The 19,851-nt window shown below is 37.1% G+C and overlaps 1 long non-coding RNA gene across 1 annotated transcript; it reads right to left on the reverse strand.

The window, feature by feature from the left end:
* Window positions 1-2,293: 2,293 nt before the first annotated feature.
* On the reverse strand, window positions 2,294-6,608 carry LOC147645439 (uncharacterized). Its single transcript, XR_015282352.1, has 3 exons — window positions 6,219-6,608; window positions 5,214-5,314; window positions 2,294-4,500 (listed from the first exon to the last, which is right to left on the reverse strand). It is a non-coding gene; the product is annotated as an uncharacterized LOC147645439 (long non-coding RNA).
* Window positions 6,609-19,851: the final 13,243 nt, after the last annotated feature.

Here is a 19,851-nt window from a genome sequence, read left to right on the forward strand (position 1 = left end):
CCAGTTCATAATTCATTTACAGATCAGAAAGTTTTTAGAAAAAAAACTTTCTGTGGGTGAGACAGATTAGATACCATTTTTTCAGTATTTTTGAAGCTTTATCTTTGGCTTCAGAGGGAAGATTTTGGTACATTCCATCTTTTATTCCAGTTGCAGGAGTAGCAAATTATTAGTAGTTTATATTATTTGTTTCTGAGAGTATATATGGCTGAGTCTTGTTTGGATGCATGATGGACTGATCTGGTTGAACATGTAATGATTTAACTCATCTGCCATCTTACCTCCTGGAAGTTTAAAATCAGAGATGGTTCTTTCTTCCTCAAGCAATAACACCCTACACTTGTAATTCTGTCATCCACCTGAGCTGATTTTATCTTTCTTATGGTTCATCTTTTACCTGGCTTCCTGACAATTACAGCAGCAATTACAATATCTGCTATGCTGATGGTGGTGATAGATTTTCTGTAACTATGTCAGCATTTTGCTCATCTTCGTTCTTGATTTTTACACAGGGAGGAAGTACTTCAGTTTTATAACAACTTCACAGAGCAAGAAAGTAAACTGAGCAGATTCCTTTGGAAATCATTAAGGCAATAACCCTGGAATGAAGTGATGCCTCTTATGAAGTTGCCCAGAATGGAACCATAATCAGTATCAAAATGAGAAGATTTAAACAACCTGTTCTTAAGTTCCAACATTTTAAAATGTTGCATTTATTTATTGTTTTTCTTGTTAAAATGCTCTTTAAGGATTTACAGATCCGAACTGTCATTAGATTTTTGTAAGACTTCTGTCATTAAAGAATACTTCTTCTTTCCCCATCACATGCGGAATTTTAATATCTTTATCTATAAAGCTTTCATTAATGGAGAGTGACAGATGTTAAGTCAACATTAGTTCTCAGTTTGACTGACTCAGTGATATTGACAGCATTCAATGATATCAATAACACTATTTTAAAGCTCATCTGTTCCACATTTACCAGAGAGTTTATGTACTATTTGTGAGATATTAAATTGGGAGTTGCAATAGAAATATGTATGCTTCTCTTTATGAATTAATTGAAAAGTAGATCTCCACTGACATCAGAGGAACTCTGAGCCACAAAGGGCTACGCTGATCATATAGGATTATAACTGGTAGTAATTGTTCAGCAACAAAAGATAATATCCTCCTGGTGTTTGAATTGAGGGTTCAGGATTTCTTTTTAACTGTTTTTTCAGTCACTGTTGTGATCCAGTGCAATAAAGTAAGTCAGATTTGGGAGGACAAAACTTTTCTGGCCTATCTTTGGCACAATGTGTAAACACAGAAATTGCCCAAATAAAAGGGAAAAAACAAAAAGAGGGAGCCTGATTTTGTTTTGGGGTAGGTCAGAAGATAACTGGCCTCTTCGGCTTGCAGTTCAGGGGTATTTGGCATAGAAATTAGGTCACTGGAATTTCATTTGGACTTGCCATAATAAGGATGGAAAGATTGCTATCCTATTAAACCTTTTTCCTGGGAGGAGAATTGAGTTTCTGGAAGGAGGTGGAGAGAAAATTAAGCCTTTTTCCCTCTTTTGCTCCTCCTGTATCTCTTATCAACTGTTTTCCAGTCTCAAGCAAATTGATTCCTTTGTGAAGAAAGAGAGTAAGATTGCTTTCTTCCCCAAGATGTCCTGCTAGTGGCTTTGGGGTATGTTTTCTGTCCTATGGGCCATGGGATTCTACAGCTCGCCATTAACCTAAATGTCAGCTGCTCATCACCAGAAGTGGAAAAACTGCATGATGATTCACTCAACTGCACAATGTCTTTGATGGCTCTTTGCTGCAGAGAGGAGGGGAATTGCTTCTGGTGAGAGAATTGGCTTCAGCCCCTGCCCAGCTTTGAGGGGCTGCAGAAACCAAGGCTAGACAAGCCTGAGTAATAGAGGTGAGGCACAACTTTAGCATTGGTGGCCATGCATAGCAGCATTGCTGCCTGACAGCAACAATAATGTGGTTGTACATGGTTCTAGAGTTTGGCTGAAGAATGTGGGGGTTCAAGGTTGGATTTCTTGTGTGTGTTTACGCTAGCATCATTCTTTTATGGCATAGCCACTGTAATGGTAGTAGCTTAATAACCTTCATCTTCACCACATTAGAAGATGAGACATCTCCATATGTAATGAATGGTAAATACAGAGATGATTTAAAAAAATCCCAGATTTGCTTATTTTTGCAATGTATACCCAGTCTGCAGAGTTAATTTTTTTGATTTAGAAGGGAATTGTGCTTTTAAACTGTCTAGCACAGATCCTGTGGTTTGGAGATTTGTAGTTTGAGATACATCATGCTATCAGATGTAAGCAGACAAAATGATAAGTAATGGATTCATTTTGGGGGAGGAAAGAGAGTATATAATCATTTCAGGGTTACCCACTCTGCAAAAAGCAATTATTTTAATGTTTATTAAGTGCTCATGACAGTGAGATAATTAGCCACTTCAACAAATTAGATGGGTTGAAAATCTGGGCTAAAAGCCAGTAACTTGAAACAAAGCAAAGCAAAATGATTACTTCCATGTAACACCCACACGTTTATGGACACCCCTCCCTTCTGGGTGAATAATAGAATTTTCCTACTGAACATTTTCTTACTGATGAATTAGATCTGTACTGAAATTCTTCTACTGGCAGTAATTTTAAAGTGAATGAATGTGGGTTGCTCATCGTATGAGAATAATAAGTTTTTTGAGGGGGGAAGGGTTTCCTGTCCTTAGATTCATGGAAGGTTTGTATTTCAATCTGCGTTTCTTAGAAATAGATATGCTTCAGTGAAGTGTTTTCAGATTGAGATCCATGTTCTTTTAAAAAAATCTCACTGGTTTCCAAAGAAAACTCTTGGAAAGCATTATAAAAGATGTGTCAGCAACTGAGAGAAATTAATTGTATAAAAAACAGTGAATGGTAGGTGTCAGGTCATGTGCTTCCTGTTCTGTCTGCACAGCAGACTGTTGTGGAATGTTCCATCATGTAGCTGGACCACCCATTGATCAATTAGACATGAAGAAAGTATACTTGGGAGTATAAAAAGCATATGTATTTCTTCATGTTTGGATCACTTAGAAGTTTCATAAGGTTAAGTAGCAGCATAGTAGAAACACCAATTTTTTTTTATTTTTCTTTTACAACTGCTGTTGTATTTTGCTGTTACTATGGAAAGTACAGAAGTATTAAGTAGATTGTGGAGGAATCTGATGTACAAAACAAGTAGCTTTGATAGATTAGTCCTGTTGAAAGAGAACTTCTATAACAGAAAGATAGGACAGAACCTAAACAGACTCAGGGTGAACTTATTTTTTGGGGCCATGATGCCTCTATAATAATCACGCAATCTTTGCTATGGTAGTGAAAGTTAATTTTTTCAAAGTTTTCAAGATTTCTGGGGAGGCAACCAAAACACCAGTGTGATGGTTATTAATGTAAGTGCAGGTTAAGTAGCTTTAGATACTAATTTTTTCCTATTTAATTATATAACTCAATGTTGCAAATTTACAATCACTTATATAGAAGACAATCAGTTATTTCATTTCTATTGTACTACTGTTGGTTGTATTATCTTGGTGTATAATTTTCTTTTTCAGTGGAGAAATTCTGCATTAAAGACTCTAATATTCTACCTTTGCATTTTTAATAAGAGGAGACTAAGTGTGTTTTCACTTTTCTCTAGTCTGTGCAAGCCAGCAGTGTAAGACTCAATGCTTTTTCTGAAAACTGATTCATGTGCTTAAGCATTTTTTCTAGTATATTCACCCATCTTCTTCTAGCTTCACCTCTTTTCTGCTGCAAAGATGAGCAGAGAATCTAGAAAACTAAATTCTGGAATTAATGTGCTCATTTAGCTCCGCCTTCCTGTCCCAGACTAAGTCAGGATCTGGACTGTGACCAGAATTTACTTTCATCTCTTTCCAGTGACAATTCAGGCCTAATCTAGGCTCAGTGGGTGTCTACAGGTGACAAATGCATATTAGTTTTGCTCTTTTAGTTAGGGAGATGGAACGGAAAAGACAACAGATTATTGCTTATTGACAGCACCTCTTTTACTGTTGTTAAAGCCAAATTCAAGCATGGTAAATCACGAAAGTCTATACAAGAAATGTCAGTATTCAAACAGAAGAAGGATACATTCCAGGTTGTTCTTACTGTTTTAATGTGCTTCATGACTCTTCAGAGAGAACGAAAGACACTTTTACTGATTGGTTTGTTTATGTCCTTTAAATTAAAGTGATATATTGGTGTGCTTTTCTCCAAGACCTGGGAAATGGTGTCTCAGACCTGTGAGTTCCATAGGTCCCTCAAATTATCCACAGTTCAGCCCTACTCTATTACCTTCCTTTTCCTGCCTTTACTGCCTTTTCCCTTGCCCATTATATGATTACTTTATGTCCAGCAATTTTTTTTTGCCTATATATTTTCTCTGTCTTCCATCAATTTCAAGAAAAACATAAGTAGCTGTTTCATTCCTTTCAAGCATGTACCTGGAAAGAGAAGGTTAGCATAATAATTAGCTAAGATTTTTCTAGGAAGGAACTTCTAAAATGTTAGGAACATAAACACCTTAAAAAATAAAATTTAAAAAATATTGTCAGTTCTTTGCAGAAATTTCAGTTGTAGGATAAAAACTACAAAGCAGTAATTAAAGGTTTAGGAAAAATGAAAGTTTAAAACAGATAAGAAGTGATGCTGTTCAGGCTCACATTCTAATCAGTCTCTGTGTACTTCAAAGCAAGCCCTGACAATCTCCAGAGAAGAAACTGTGTGTTCCTTTACTCACCTGTCCACAGAATAGCATATCCTCTTCTAGTTTCTAATCCAAATCCTCTAGGCTGCAAATTGTCTTGATTTAACCTTCTTGCTCATATAGCAGAAACTAAAATAGATGCTCTCTTGTCTTCTTTATAGCAACCTTTTGTACATTGGACAAATGCTTACGTATGTCTTTTTTATGCTTAAAACATGCATTTATTTTTTTTAAGAGTCATGTTTCCTGTTTGCTTTTGGAGCTGGTGGGTGATTATGGCTTTTTCAGTGATGCCCAAAGTTGGACAAGGACTTTGGCACTTAATCAGGACAGTAATTATTTCCAGTTCTCACAAGCATCTAGTAGAATGAAGTAATCCACCCAGATACCCCACAATGATAACTTAGTAAAATTTATTGGGTTTTTAAATCTTAAGCATTTACAGCCTACCTTTCTGGTTTCTGCAGCAGCCTGAATTACTCTTTGGGCAGACAGTTTTTCAGTTTGCTGTAAGTCCATCTAACCTACATTTCTGCTTGTGTTCCGGTTGCCTGTTTTGAAGAGAAGGTCAAAAGTTGTGCTACTAAAGATATATTGCATGACTGCCACTCAGACATGCCTTCTGTATTCTGACAGCCCCATAACCCTGTAAAGAGGCAGCTGCTGCTCTTCTCACCTTGTACACACACACACACACACACACACACACACACACACACACACACACACACAGACACACACACACACACACACACACACACACACACACACACACACACACACACACAGTCCTGCCTCATCTTCCATGAGATGGGAACCTGGGGACACTGCCCTCATCTGTTGGGCCCTTAAGGAAGAATCTGGTGGGATAGGGCATGATAGGTTAGATACAGATAACAATCTGAAAATAACTGCAATTTCTATAGCATTTGCTTATCCAAGCTTTTGATCATATTCCTTAGTTCAAAACACAGGTCACAATTAGTTCTTGAGACCTGACTTAAACTGATTAAGAAATTTACTGTTTGAGAAAGCAACTTCTGACTCTTTATTCTTATGTTTGTTTTCTTTCCCACTTAACTAAGGACCTTAGTTTTTATATTTTCTTTCAACATACCATTTATAGAGAACATGTTTTTACTGTCTTTTTGTATCCATGCTGACTCTAGCCCATTGTATGCTTTGGCCTTTCTGATTTTACCCATATGTGTTTATGTAATTCGTCTATACTATGACTAATCATTCATCACAGCTCTTATTTCTGAACTCAGAAAAAATATTCCTTTTATATTTCCTGATTATAAAGAGGCCCTGTCATGGAGTTACTTTACCTTTAAGGGAGTTGGAGTTGCTGGGAAGTGCTTGGAGTCTTTTCTCCTGACCAATTATCGGTCATTGCTGAAAATTGACAGCAGTTTAGGCCATTGAAAAGTGGGATCAACTTGTGAACCCTACCTTAAAATGTAAAAGCAGAGCTCTCTGGGTTCTCTTTGTTTTCTGGCTGTGGAGGGTGGCTGAGCTCCAGGCCTCTCGTCCCTGCCCAGGCCATGCGGCCGGGCGGGGATGGGGCCGGGCCCAGCGGCTCCCGGCCGGGAGATGGGGGGGCCTGGGGAAGGTTTTCCCCGGGCCGAGCCGATCTCTGGCTCTGCTGCAGGTTTTGCTGTAACTAATTCACTAGAAACTGCCCAGTGAAGAAAGAGGGAGGCCCTAGACTTGCAGCAGGTTGGAGCAGAGACTACACGCTCTAAAGCAGCCATGAGAAACTTCCCTTCGCAGACGGCTCCAGCTCCTGTTCGGCAGAGATCCTCGAACCATCTACAAAAGCCTGGGCAAGATTTTAACTCTTTCATTACCCAGATGAGACTTGCGGATTAATCTTTTTATCCAGAGAGAGAGAGAGAGATCAACATGAAAAGAGACTTTATAAACTACCAGTGACAGGAAAGAAAAGAAGCTTCAAAGAAGGTAGAGAATTAAGAAGATGCTTTAATTAAGCTGAAATATCTCCCTGTTAAAACTATAGAGATGGACAATGAAGTCCTGAAAAGAACTCCTTTAATTCATGATATAGGATCTAGAGAGGAATAGTGTTCAAAGTGTAAATTTGAGTAAAGAGTAATTATAGTATAGTGAAGTGCTGGAAGATTAAAAGCCTTGAGAGGCAATGAGAAAACTGTTGGGAGATTTGAAGCCCTGAGAGGCCATGAGAAAACTGTTTTCTGGTGAAGCTCACAGAAACAGATGAAGAAGACTTTTTTGCCTTTGAATAACTTATCCTTAAAAATGCTATCTCTAGACGCATGGCCCATACACACTTCAGAGTGATGTGAGAATGGGAGGAGTGAACTCTAATAATAGCAGCTCTAGACAGCTAACATTAGGGCAATAGAAAACTATAACAAAAATAGTTTTCTTGTGAGAATCTCCATAAATTAACAGGAAGAAACTTCTGTTTCTCTGTAAAGACTGGTAAACATACTAGCAAGAATTGGGACTGTTTTAACCATCAGAGTTCCAGAGTTTTTGTCTCTGTTGTCATGTGAACAGGGGAATAGTGGGTAGATAGGGGATGGAAAGGTTTTTCTGGAAGTTTATTCTGGTGTTCTTATTATTGTGGTTTGTCAATAAACTTTCTTTTTTTTTCCCTTTTAAGTTGTATGCCTGTTTTGCTCTTATTCTAATCCATATCTCACAGCAAGAAGTAAGTAATTTTCTTAGTTAGTGGTTTAAAACCACGACAGGCCCTTACATAGCTGCATTAGTCCCATACTGTGATTCTTGTTCTTTCCATTTTGAGACTAATTCTGTCTTCTTTTTGTTCAAGATTTTCATCAACAGGCACTTACCAGTATCCTTAGAATGTTGTATGTTTTTCTGAATACAGCATTCCTTATTGTAACAGTTTTGGAGGTTGGTTTAGGGTTTGGGTTATTTAATTTTTTTTAAAAAAAAAAAAATTAAGAAAAGTTTAATATATCTGTCAATCTTGGTTTTTTGCCTCTACAGAATAAATAATATGTCATTTTATGACCACTAGTTTGACTTGTGTTTCTTGACTCGTCTCATTTTTTACTCAGATTTAAGTCAAGTTCACCTGAGAAATCTCCTCAAAAATGATGTTTGATTATATGTGTATTCTTTTTTGTCTGTTTTCCTCCTCACCCTTGTATTTCTCAATGAAGACCCCACACTATCATCTCTTTTATTGTGGGTGCTGCTTCTAGTTACTTAAGGGATAAGCATAATGCATCCTTGTCTCTGATAAGTGATCTATAGCAGATTTTCAAGAATATGTGATTGACCTCACTCTTTTCACACTTTATATTTGCTCAGAGATACTCAGTAATCTGCTTCTTGACTCTTCCTGAACTTCAGAGCAAGTGTATGGTAACAGTATAGGACCTTCTCCATTTTTCTTGAACCCTGTATCATTTCACCAGCAAAATTCATTTCACCCTTCCACAGTAATTCCAGATTTGTGATTTATCTGCAGTCTTTGTGAGGTGGATTTAGTGGCAATTTTTGTCGATTCTAAAGAGTTTAACGTTCTTTCTGTTTATTCTCCTTATTTCTGATGTTTCTGTACAAACATCTTAAATGTTGAACATGTTGCTCTGTTAATCTCCCAGTTGTCCCTTCTATAATTCTCAGATAATATTTTGTCTGAAGAATCAAGTTATTTTTGATGCCTGAACCCATTTTCATGAAGCAGCTTTGCCAAAACTAGGGTCTCCTTAGAGTATGTCCCATTGATTATTCGAAAGTGGAGGTGTGCAACATCATTAGTTTTGAAATTAACATCTACAAATCTGGAGTGAACTCTAGTTAATTTTTTAATGTTAATTTTGTTTTCTGCAAAACATTTGCAGTTTGGGAATCCAATGGCTTAATTTAGCATAAGTCAGCACAGAGGCAAAAGCTGGAGCTTTGATAGTAATTTATTTTGATGATTATTGGCTCTTGAATGTCTGCTGCTCTTCAGATTGTGTGGTTTGTGTTCTATGATGAGTTTTCAGTTACCATGTTACGATTAACAGTTTTCTGGGGTATGATATTAAGTGTTCCCATTGCAATGGTGACTCGCCAGGAGAATCAGCTGAGCCAGAGCAGCATAGGTGGAGCTCCAGTGGGTGTAGCTTCCCTTCTGGGCAGAAGATAGAACACTTCCAGGGCATAAAAAATAACATGCCTAATGTTTTCTGCTGACTCAAAATTCTTCTGTGGCTTGTTTGTTACAAAATATTGGAAAGCAAAGTTGATTGGGTTATTTTTTTACCACTTTTTTCTCCCCCTGCCCTTGATGTAATCTTTGGAGGGAGTTTGCTTGGCAGTGCAAGGTTGAGGTCCAGTATGCAAGTAGGGATGGGTGAAAGAATGGAAGCCAACAAGGGAAGTGGTAGAAATCCAAAAGACTTAACTACATGAAAATAATACTTCTGCCAAAGGGCAGTTTTATCCTTTCTGTTCATAATAGCAGACTTTAAGTCTTACTCATGGGGATGGATCTGTATGGAACCTGGAAGTGATTACTTAAATGGGGACATAAAAGGGCTATATTTGTGCTTTTCTTTTTTTGAAAGAGAAAGAAATGGAAACTTTGCAATATTTATAGTAGCTCCTGCCAAGTGGGCTTGTCTAAGCCTTTTAGCTTTCTTCTTTTATTTCTTTTTTCTTTTCTTTTTTTTTTTTTTTTTTTTTAAACTCAAGAAGATTTATGAAAATAGGGATTTACGAATAAATATCTATATGGAATAGCTGTATGAGCACAGTTGTCTCTCTGGTCTGTGTGTTTATTCCTTTATAATAAATCTAAGTTTTAAGTTTTTTTCTTTTTTTTTCTTTTTTTTTTTTTTTTTTTTATTGTAGCAGTTATTTTTCAAAATGTTATTTACTAACACCTTGCCTCATTTTCCAGGTGAGTGATTCTGCCTTAGTGTCAGGGTACATAGGAATACACCTTTGGGGCTGTCAAGACTACTCAGGATGTCTGACTTGATTTTCAAACATGAATTTGATGCTTACCAAATTTTGGTTGTTTATCGTTTTCCTATTCGTCATGAGGATTATGTGCATCTGTATTTCTGTGCTCAGAAATGCCTTCTGAAATATGATTGTCTTCAACACTATCATCTACCATTTTGGGACAAATTCTGAGATGAAAGAGCCCAAAATTTAATCTGCTGACAAGATTTCTACAGGAGTCGGTCATCCCTTATTTTTCCCTGTTATTTATGTCTCCAGTGAAAAATATTCCTACTTCTCTTCCTTGATCTCCGAGCTGTATCATTTTACTTCTTTTTATGGCAGTTTTATGAGCAGTTCAGGGGATTTTACAAAGAGGAAATTAATGCAGGGTAATATAAACAGTGTAATGAGAAAAATCAAAATGTGAATGTAAAGCTTTATTAAAGGCATATAGCTGCAATATGTAATGTGTGAGGTAGATTGAAGCCTCAGTTTACAGAAAAGGTTCTTGGCTCTTGCAATGGAATTGGGAAAGCTTGCTGTAAATACGCTATGCTTGTGGTTCCTTGTTCAACCAGCGGCGCCAGGAATCAGACCAAAGGCGGGGGAGGGGGGAAGATTTGTTTTGTTTTGTTTTGTTTTGTTTTCAGTAAAAATTGCTTGATATTTTATTACATTCAAGTTTTCAGTGTTACTGTTCCATATTTGAATCATGGGCTTTGAGATATACCTTGCTTGTGAGGAGTATGGACATCACCAGGATCCAGGATTTTTAGGCACAGGGCTAAATGTTAATTTGATCCAATGTAATGTGGCCAGATGTATGCTTTCATTGTTTGTTAGCAACTTTGTTTCACAGATATAAACTGGAGTAAGTTCAAAAAAAGTAAGACCTTTTGTTCCAGGTCTGCACATTAAGAGGTCTCCAGAATTTCCAGAAGCTATTAAACAAGAAACCACATTTAGCTCAGAAGCTTTTCAGCTGCAGGCAGCTTAATAGATGTGAGAATGTACTGGAGATGTCATTATAAACTACCTTTATTTTTTAATACTGCTTTCAAAATAACTGCCATGGACCACAGAGGGAGAGAGGGTATTCTGGGATATAGATCCTTTATTTGATGTGGCCTTTTTTGTCAGTGTACCTGTAGTACCTGTAGAGCCTCAGTGGTGATAATGGCATGGGCTTCAGTGGGTTCAGCAATGCATCTTCTTTACAGTCCATAGTACAAAAATCTGGTTTTCTTTAATGACTGAAGAGCATCTTCAGACAAGTTTTGGCTCCTTCCACAAAAAAGATGAGTGTGTCAGAAACTGCATGTTGTGTACCTGAGTGGTGAGTGTTGGGCTGCAAAATCTGATGGAGTAAGTGCCTTCAGAAAGAGGGCAGTTCATGTTACAGTGTGAAAATTCATGTCCTACAGTGGATTATTTTCACTTTCTCTTGAAAAAATTTCTGTGTGTGTGCAGTTACCACCTGTCTTCCAAGTGAAAGAAGCTGCACAATTTTCTAGTGATATTTTTTTTGTAGTGGTAAATCTGTTACCCTTCACTGTAAATAATTCATCCATTAACACCAATCACAAATGCTTATTCATGGCTGAAGGAGAAGAGAATTCTAGCAAGAAGAAAAAACATTTATTTGTACTCCTGGTGAAAGTATTACTTCTTTCCCCTAAACATGGGAACCCATTTCACAGACAACTTCAAAAATGGTTGCCTAGGGAAACAACGTTTGCAAAAGGGAGAAGTGGTCTTTCTCTGCCCTTTTAATCTTTGTTATTGAGTAACAATGTTTTTGGAATGTTATTAACTTCCTATCTATCTCTTTTTTTCTCTTTTGTTTCTCCCACTGAAATTGCTTTATGGCTGTTTCATTGCTTCATTCCTTGTTCATCATCAAAAAAACCCTTCTGAATGTTCTGAATATTAAGTCTTTGCTCAGGTTATAAGAGCTGTGACCCTCAATATTAGGCAAAATATAGTAAGAGAGCAGTATTTACTTTGCAATACTTGCTATGGCTCACTGTTGAGAAAATCAGCAACACAGGCAGGGAAGAATGGCTCCTGGGTATCTATTAATCTAACATGTCTAGAACATTGTCCCATTCCCCTGTATTAGAGAGCTGTTGGAGTTGGTATAGTGGAGGTTTCATAGCACTGCACTTCTGGCAGAGGACCTTTGTGTACCCACAGTTCCTGAAGGTAATGATGTGAAGTAACCCGAGTTGAAATGGCGACAAATCTTCTGGGGTAAACATCCTGTCCTTGTCCTTAGTACTTAACAGGAACTGCCTGACAACTGAAAGTGGGATAGACTGAGCTTCCTGCTTTGTCACTCAGGTCAATAATTCCTTGCACATTTTGGTTCGCATGTGTATGTTTTCATAGTTACCAAAGCAATGCAAGTAGAATTAGCTGCTGTATTGTACAGATCCTATGTTCACCTCTTATAACATGCTGAGGAATTTACATCTGTATTTTCATAAATGGATCTCCAGCTGCTATCAAGATGCTGTGATTTTTTTTCTCCTTTAAAAATGTTGCCTTGGGAGCAGTGCCTTCAATGTTGTATTTTTATTTATTTATTTATTTATTTATTTATTGAGTATACAAATAAGCTCTTTCATTTAAAATTTTTCTTTCATACAGTTATTTCCCTTCTGTTCTGAAACATTGTAGTTTATTTCTGAACAGGGAGGGCTTTGAGTGGGTGATTTTGATGTTTTTAAATGTGATACTTTTAAAGCCTAGAAATCAGGTTGTTGCAGCAAGAGAATTCAAAACCAGATACTGCTTTTCATATAATCAGAATGGTTTGCATTGGGAGGCAACTTAAAGATCATCTAATTCCAACCTCCCTGCTATTGACAGGGACACATTCTGTTAACATGGATGACTCGAAGCCCCATCCAACCTGATCTTGAACACTTCCAGGGAGGAGGCATCCATAAGCAAGCAACCTGTTCCGGTATCTCATCACCCCCATAGCAAAGAATTTATTCTTAATACATGGTCTAAACCTACTCTCTTTCAGTGCAGTGCATGTTGCAGAGAGTAAAAATTTCAGCTTATTTATGGTGAGTTCTCAGCTACATGATAGATGGCAGCCTGATAAATCAAACTAGAAGGCACAAACTTACGACTTCTCAGAACTCAGTGCTCACACAAGCATGATGGTTTATTATAAAATTCTGAGATATAAAATGACATTGGTGCTGAAAAATACAGAGTCTTTCCTTTCTGGATAAATCCAAAGCTAAAACAAGAAACTAATCTAGACACACCAGGGCTATGAAGACTCTCAAAGAAATTGACTGCTTATAGTTTCCTTGTGAAATCATATAAACCAGTGTCATGGGTAATATCTGAATACCGAGCCATGTGTACTCATTGTTTCTCCAAATGCATACTTAGTTCTTTAATTGTGATAAAAGTCACAGAAATTACAATAAACTCTAAATTAGCCTTAATTATAAATCAGTATAAGATAGTATTAAGTTCTGTCAAAAATGTTTATTTGAAAATGGACTTCTGTATTGAAAATCTGTATTCTGTAAAATGCTGTTACGTTTCCTTATGCTGTGTGCACACACACTCCCACACCTCTGCTGCCTTCTTACCTGCAGACACAACAGCACAGACCCCCCAGTGCTTTCCCATCTGCATACATACCTTTGCACTTTCCTGTGATACCCACACCTGTACATGCACGCTTAATTCCTGGGTGCTGGACCACACACCCCTAGCTGGACACAGGCCACTGCACATCTTCCCCACACTCACTTTACCTACATGTAGCTACACACCTGTTCACACCAACCCCCTCACACACTCACAAAAACCCACAAATAATTTCAGTCTCACTTACCCACACGTAGCTGTACATCCCTCCACCAACACAGGAACCTCCACATGGGGTTACAGACATGTACACCCCTATACCCACACATACTTGCATGCACACATCTACAAATACTCACCCATCCATCCTCCTCCTACACATCAGCACGCTCTGCCTGCCCAGCTATGTGAATTCAAAAAAACCCCAACCAAAACATGTGAGAGTATCCCACCACACACGTGTGCATGTCCACCTCTAAAGACATACAAACGAGTTCTGTGAGTTGGGCTTGGATTTAGACTGAAGCACAGGCTTTACATTTCATATGCTATTGAGAGCAGTGTGTTATGCTATGTCTGTGTAACCCCACTGCCCTTAATGTTGGATGCAGCTTTTACTTATAATCAGGTACTCAATAAATATTTGGTGGTCATTAAGGAAAAAAAAAAAATCCATCTTATATCTTGGTTTTGGGGGACAGCTTGAGCTCCAAACAAGAGCTTTTGTGTTCTTCCCCAGTGTGAGGGGACAAGTCTGTGTGATTACATGCCTGCAAAGCACAGCCTTAGGTGATGCCATACAGAAGCACTGCAGGCAGCCCTGACAGCTGTGGGTGGCAGGAGCCTTTCAGCTGCCATCCCTGCCCTCTACCAAAGTGAGAGATGCCGTGCTGGGTTCTGTGATTTTTGTACTGGCCACTGTGTTGTGTTATCTCATAGGCATGTCTTTGATCACCCAGTGAACTAAAACACTGAACTGAAATGGCCCCTGTGTTGCGGGGGAAATCACAAACACTTTTCTGTTAAGATTAGAGCAGAGCCATGTTTAAATCCTTTCTGATAAGAACTGTAATCAAGAGTGTTCATCATCATACATGAAGAGCCAGGCAAACGTTTTACAATCAACACCAGGAAAAAGTGAACAGGTTACAGTGAAATTAGCTAGCTAAGGGATTTCAGTAAAATTTTAATGACTATCTTTGAATAACTTATTTTTTCTTACATTAAAGAAAAATATCGCTCAGCTTTCCAGAGAACTGTGCAATTCAAAAGATAAGTATTTATGCTGAACCAAAAATTTTCCCTGCTCCTTTACAGGTACAAATGAAGACTGGAATGCAGAGATCCATACCTTTTCCTGCCTTCTTTGCAAATTAAGCAGAATAATAAATCCATGTATTCTGAAGATCCTGAATGCTGTAGCTTCCTTCCCCCGGTTCTCTGCAGTGCAGCCATCTATTTAAGGGGAGAAAGAGGAATTAAAGTGTTTCTTCAGTTCTTTAGTGGTATTTCTTTCAGTTCTTTCATTTTTTTCAGTTTAGAAATTTTAGAAATGGTAGTTGCCTTTTACAGATGAAAGTTGTTTCTTTTAGAGGCGAGAGGCCCATAAATCACTGTAGGCTTTTCATTAAGAAAATAAAAGAAATTATTTCATTAGGATCATTATTTCATTGATAAATTATTGGTAAATTATTTGATAAATCACAATTTCATTAAGAAAATAAAAACGTGGAAAACACAAGAAATATCCAAGGTGTGTTCACATAAGGAGTTCACATAAGTAATGTGAGAAGGATGAAGGGAACTTTCAATTAAGGAATCTAGATTTTTCTTCAAGCCAAGAACTGTTTTTTATATAACAGGTATAACTCAAAAGGCTACCCTTCTGCAGTACTTTCTGCTCAGTTATGCATGGCTTTTGCCAGTGACACAATTGCTTTCTTCAGGATTGCTTATGCTTTTAAATTTTGCAGGGATATTGGAAGCTATCAATATATAGTTTACATACATTTAGTAGCTGTTGTTATGGTGCACAGACATGACCATTTTGTGTGCATTTTTTCTCTTTTACTGCTGTTTTTTTCTTCTTGTTAGAATCTCGACATCTTCAAGATAAAAAGAGATAAACATGAATGCAACTAAAAGTACAAAAATTTTTTTGGAAGAAGTTATTAAATTCTTTGAATATTTAATAATATGATATAAATAATATCTAACAATAGAATTATTAGAATTCTATTCTAATTCTTCAAACAATTGCTTTTGTTCTCTTTGCATTGTGAACAGATATTGCAGGAGAAAGCCTCCTTATGGAGGGTACACTGGAAATTAAAATAAGCAATTTATAGTTAAAAAGAAGTTACTTAAATCTAATTCTAAAAATTATTCCTCCTTTCAGTTCCTGGCCTTTTCTGTCAACAAAGTAAGAAAAAAATTGCTTATGAATATGACCTTTATTACCAAAGTGTGATTGAAATTTTTACTGAACTCTTTTGCTTTTCTTTCAAAAAATAATTTCTTGGTCTCAAATTATGGTGTTGGTGATTTGCAAAGAAAGAAAAAAAGAAGTGAGATTAGGAAAGGGTATCTGTATTCTTTTCCACTCTAATTTGCTTGAAGCTGTGTATATTTATTTTGAGGGACTTCTTTCTATATTTTTGTGTTTGTGTTCTGGAGACCTGATTACATATGGAATATCTAGCTCAGGGACCAGGAAAAACTGAACAGACATTGGGAGAAGACTAAAAATTCTAATGGGGGGGGGGGGAATCATATTTCTGTGTTAAAGTTTCCCTGTAAGTTTGTGTATCATGAAATAGTTGAAGTGCTCCTTAAAGACATACAACTTGAAACAGTTTAAATGATTTGAACATTCAAATGATTTACCACTGTTATGAACTAATCTTGAGCTGATTCTCATCTTAAATTTGTGAAATGATACCCCTTACAAACATCAGTCCCAAGGAGAGTTTTACTTTTCTTTTTCTAGACATCAGCAGTTCGGAACTCTGCAGAAAGAATTCAGCTGCTGTAGTACAAATAATAGTCTTGTGTAGGAAGATCTCTTTTCCATGAAGTTCCTTATCTGTTATGTCACCTGGGATTTAAGAAATTTGGTTCTGTAAGAAAAGCAAAAATCATCTTTCCTTTCAGTGCTTCTTTATAGTGTGTTCAGAGGATTCATTGGTGATTCTATCTGCTGTGAAATTGTGTTTGACATCTTCCAGTGTCACAGTTTAACAGTGAGACTCTGTGACTGGAGAGATTATTGAGGAGGATCAGGTCACATGAATTTGGCATAAGCCTTGCTGAAGTGAGTAGTCAAGTGTCAATATACACCATCCAAAATGTGGAATGCATCTCTGAATCTTATTCTTCCACCTGAGTTCACTGATACAAATGCACTTGACCATACAAAAGAGCCAGCTGGCATTGACAGTGTATTAGATTCCCAAAAGGTGCACTGTGTCTTTTTATCTTATCATAGTCCTACAGGTAAAGTTAAGATGACTTGTGTCAAGTGGTGTGCATGGTACTTTCTTCATATTTCTTTGCTGTCTCCATCCTTCTTACTGTTTTCTCTTTTTTATGGTAAGATGCAATTATAAGGGAAGTTTGTAAGAATCAGAGTTTCTTAAGAAAGAGTATTTACATCTGAACATAATGTAACTGTATGATCTGCTGTGACAGAGAGTTTCAGAAGTGGCATTTAATATTTGAGAAATTATCTGATTAATTTCTGTTGTGTGTCTTGAGCTCTCTTTTTGATAATGGTGTAAGTCAGAACTTTAAATTCATCCCAAAATGAATAAGCAGCCAATGAAGCTCAAGCTGCTTTGATCTCCTTGCTGATTCATGAATGTGGTTCATGAGTTTCACTGGCAAACCTGGCATGTATCCTCAGCTAAACAGAAATAAATAATATATAATAGAAATGAAATGTAACTTAATTTTAGAGGTAGTTAATTTCAGAACTATGATAAATATTTTCCCCTGTCAGAAAAGAAGTACTTTTGTTCTCTGTGCAGTTTGTGTGAGTTTTATAGCAAGACTTAACAAAGCTTAATCATAAAATCACAGCTTCATTTAGGTTGGAAAAACTGTTTAAGATCATCAAGTCAAGTTGAAAACCTAATCAAAATAAGACCACCATATCCCTAAGAGCTACATCTATTGCATATCTTTTAAATACCTCCATGAATGGTGACGCCTGTGCAGCATGTTCCAGTGCCTGTCAACCCTTTCAGTGAGGAAATTTTCTCTAATATCCAATCCAGACCTCCCCTGGTGCAATTTAAGTCCCTTTCCTCTCATGCTGTCACTTGTTGCTTGGGAGGAGAGACCAGCTCCTTCCTGTGTACACTCTCCTTTCAGGCAGCTGTAAAGACCCACAAACTCTCCTTTTCTCCAGGCTGAACAACCCCTGCTCCTCAGGTGCTCTTAATGGCATTTGTGCTCCAAACTCTTCACCAGCTTTATTGGTTTTTAGATGCACTCTAGCACCTCTTAAATGAACAAGCACTACCTTAGTAAATAGAGTGTTTTTTCCTTCCAAGCAGTTATTTTTCTACTTTTTTCCCTAGGCTTTGAGTAGCTGCTCTTAAGCTAATGTTTATGGACACTGTGACATAGACTGTTTATAGTGGATACTGGGTTGATGACTGAATTACACACCAGACATCATCTGGATATTCCTCATACCAAGCAAAAATTCCCACCTTGGGTATATTTCCAAACTCATTGATCACAGAAATGATAAACTGCTGTCATAAAATGATACATTTGAGCAACCTTCAGCTGGGAGGAATATATGAATGTGATGAATGTGATAACGCCCCTGTGTAATACAGGCATTAAAACAAACAAAATGATTATATATATATATATATGTTGTTACAGAAGTTAGTTTTCTTACAAAAATTATTGTTCCATGCACTCTTGGGAAGACTTTCAGGTGTCAGCAATAACCTGAGATAGTTGCTTGCTGCAGAAATCAGATCAGAGCTGTATAGGAAGGAATGTCAGTGCTTGCCTGGGACATCCAGCAGGCTCTTACAATGTATCAGTAAGAAGCTGAGACTGAAAATGTAGGATGGCTATAACCACAGGTTTCTGTAGGAAATCTGACTTTACTAAAGTTACCTGTGGTCAAAATGTGAGAAGATCTGGAGCAGAATTGTCCATTTTTTCAACAACAAAGATAGTCACATTAATGTAAATAGCATCTAATAAAAATTTAACTAAATATCCTCATGTTTCCCAAGGCTCGTTCGAATGCTTTTGGAACATTTGATTATTTTCCTAGTTAATTTCTAAATATTTCTATTTGGTAGTATTTTTAGTATGGTCATCAGATCAGATTACCACTGTTTTCCTGAGTGGAGTTTCTGACATATTTTATGGCTAATCTGCTGCCCTTTTCCATGATCTAAAATAAGGCCTTATTTTCTTCTTTAAATCCTTGTAATTTTACAGCCCACTTTCTCCTCTCTGTCTCTTCAGTTTTGTCTTTAAGGCTTTCCTGATGCTCCTCTGCATCACATGGCAGATATATTGTTACATTCTTTCTTTACAAGGTGCTGAATTTTAAGATTATAGAGTTTTAACCTTTTTCTGAGTCCATTAAAGAGTCCTTAAAAACCAAATCAGTTATTCTCTTCAGTTTAACAGCTCTTCATACACTAGAGAGTCTTTTTTTCGTGTCCTTATGGTCATGTCTCTGGAATGTATCATATCACTTCTGTGGTGGTTTTCTTTCCCCCACAAGTGTTCTTTTTGATATATTTTTGTCCCTGTGCTTGAAAAAGTCTCATTTCACTTTGCCTAGTTATTCTATATGTGAACCCTCTAGAAACACACCATTAATGTATTAATTCCTTTGACAGCTGAGTGTCCTTTGGGTCTCTATATCTTCCTTTCTCAGAAGATACTTGTGTAGTCTATCTGTTGTCTGCTATTAAATCCTAAATTCCTTAGGTTAAGACTGTAATATGCCTTCTTCTACAGATAGTCTTTTTACCCAAGGCTGATTTTCCCCTGTTCTTCTTTTGCAATAAAAATCTTTGTGTGGCAAACAATTAAAAAATTCTAGTGGCTGCTGAGGGAAGGTACTCTCAGATGTGTCTGAGGAGGGCTTGATTTGAAGAAAGTCCTTCTTCTGTATGAGAGTGGCTTCCAGGGGTAGTCTGTGTTACCAAACTCAATAATGGAAAAGGTCTTGGAAGTAAATTGTTTAAGCTAAATGAGGGCCTCCAAGTATCAGTTTAAGAAAGCTGGTGTTTGCTTGGATTGCATGTTAGACATTCATCTCCCAAGTGTCTGTTATGGCTTTATGGCTTTGTGTTACTTCAAGAATCTTTTTTTTTTTTTTTTTTTTTTTTTTACTGGTGCAATGTCTTTGAAAACATAGTTGTTATAAATTAGGTCAATTCCATCATTTGACACAGGTTTGGCATAAAGATATTTTGATCCTTTTTGATTTATCTCTGGACTATTTCTA

This window comes from Cyanistes caeruleus, unplaced genomic scaffold (assembly GCF_971803275.1).
Source record: "Cyanistes caeruleus unplaced genomic scaffold, bCyaCae1.hap1.1 HAP1_SCAFFOLD_324, whole genome shotgun sequence".
NCBI lineage: Eukaryota > Metazoa > Chordata > Aves > Passeriformes > Paridae > Cyanistes > Cyanistes caeruleus.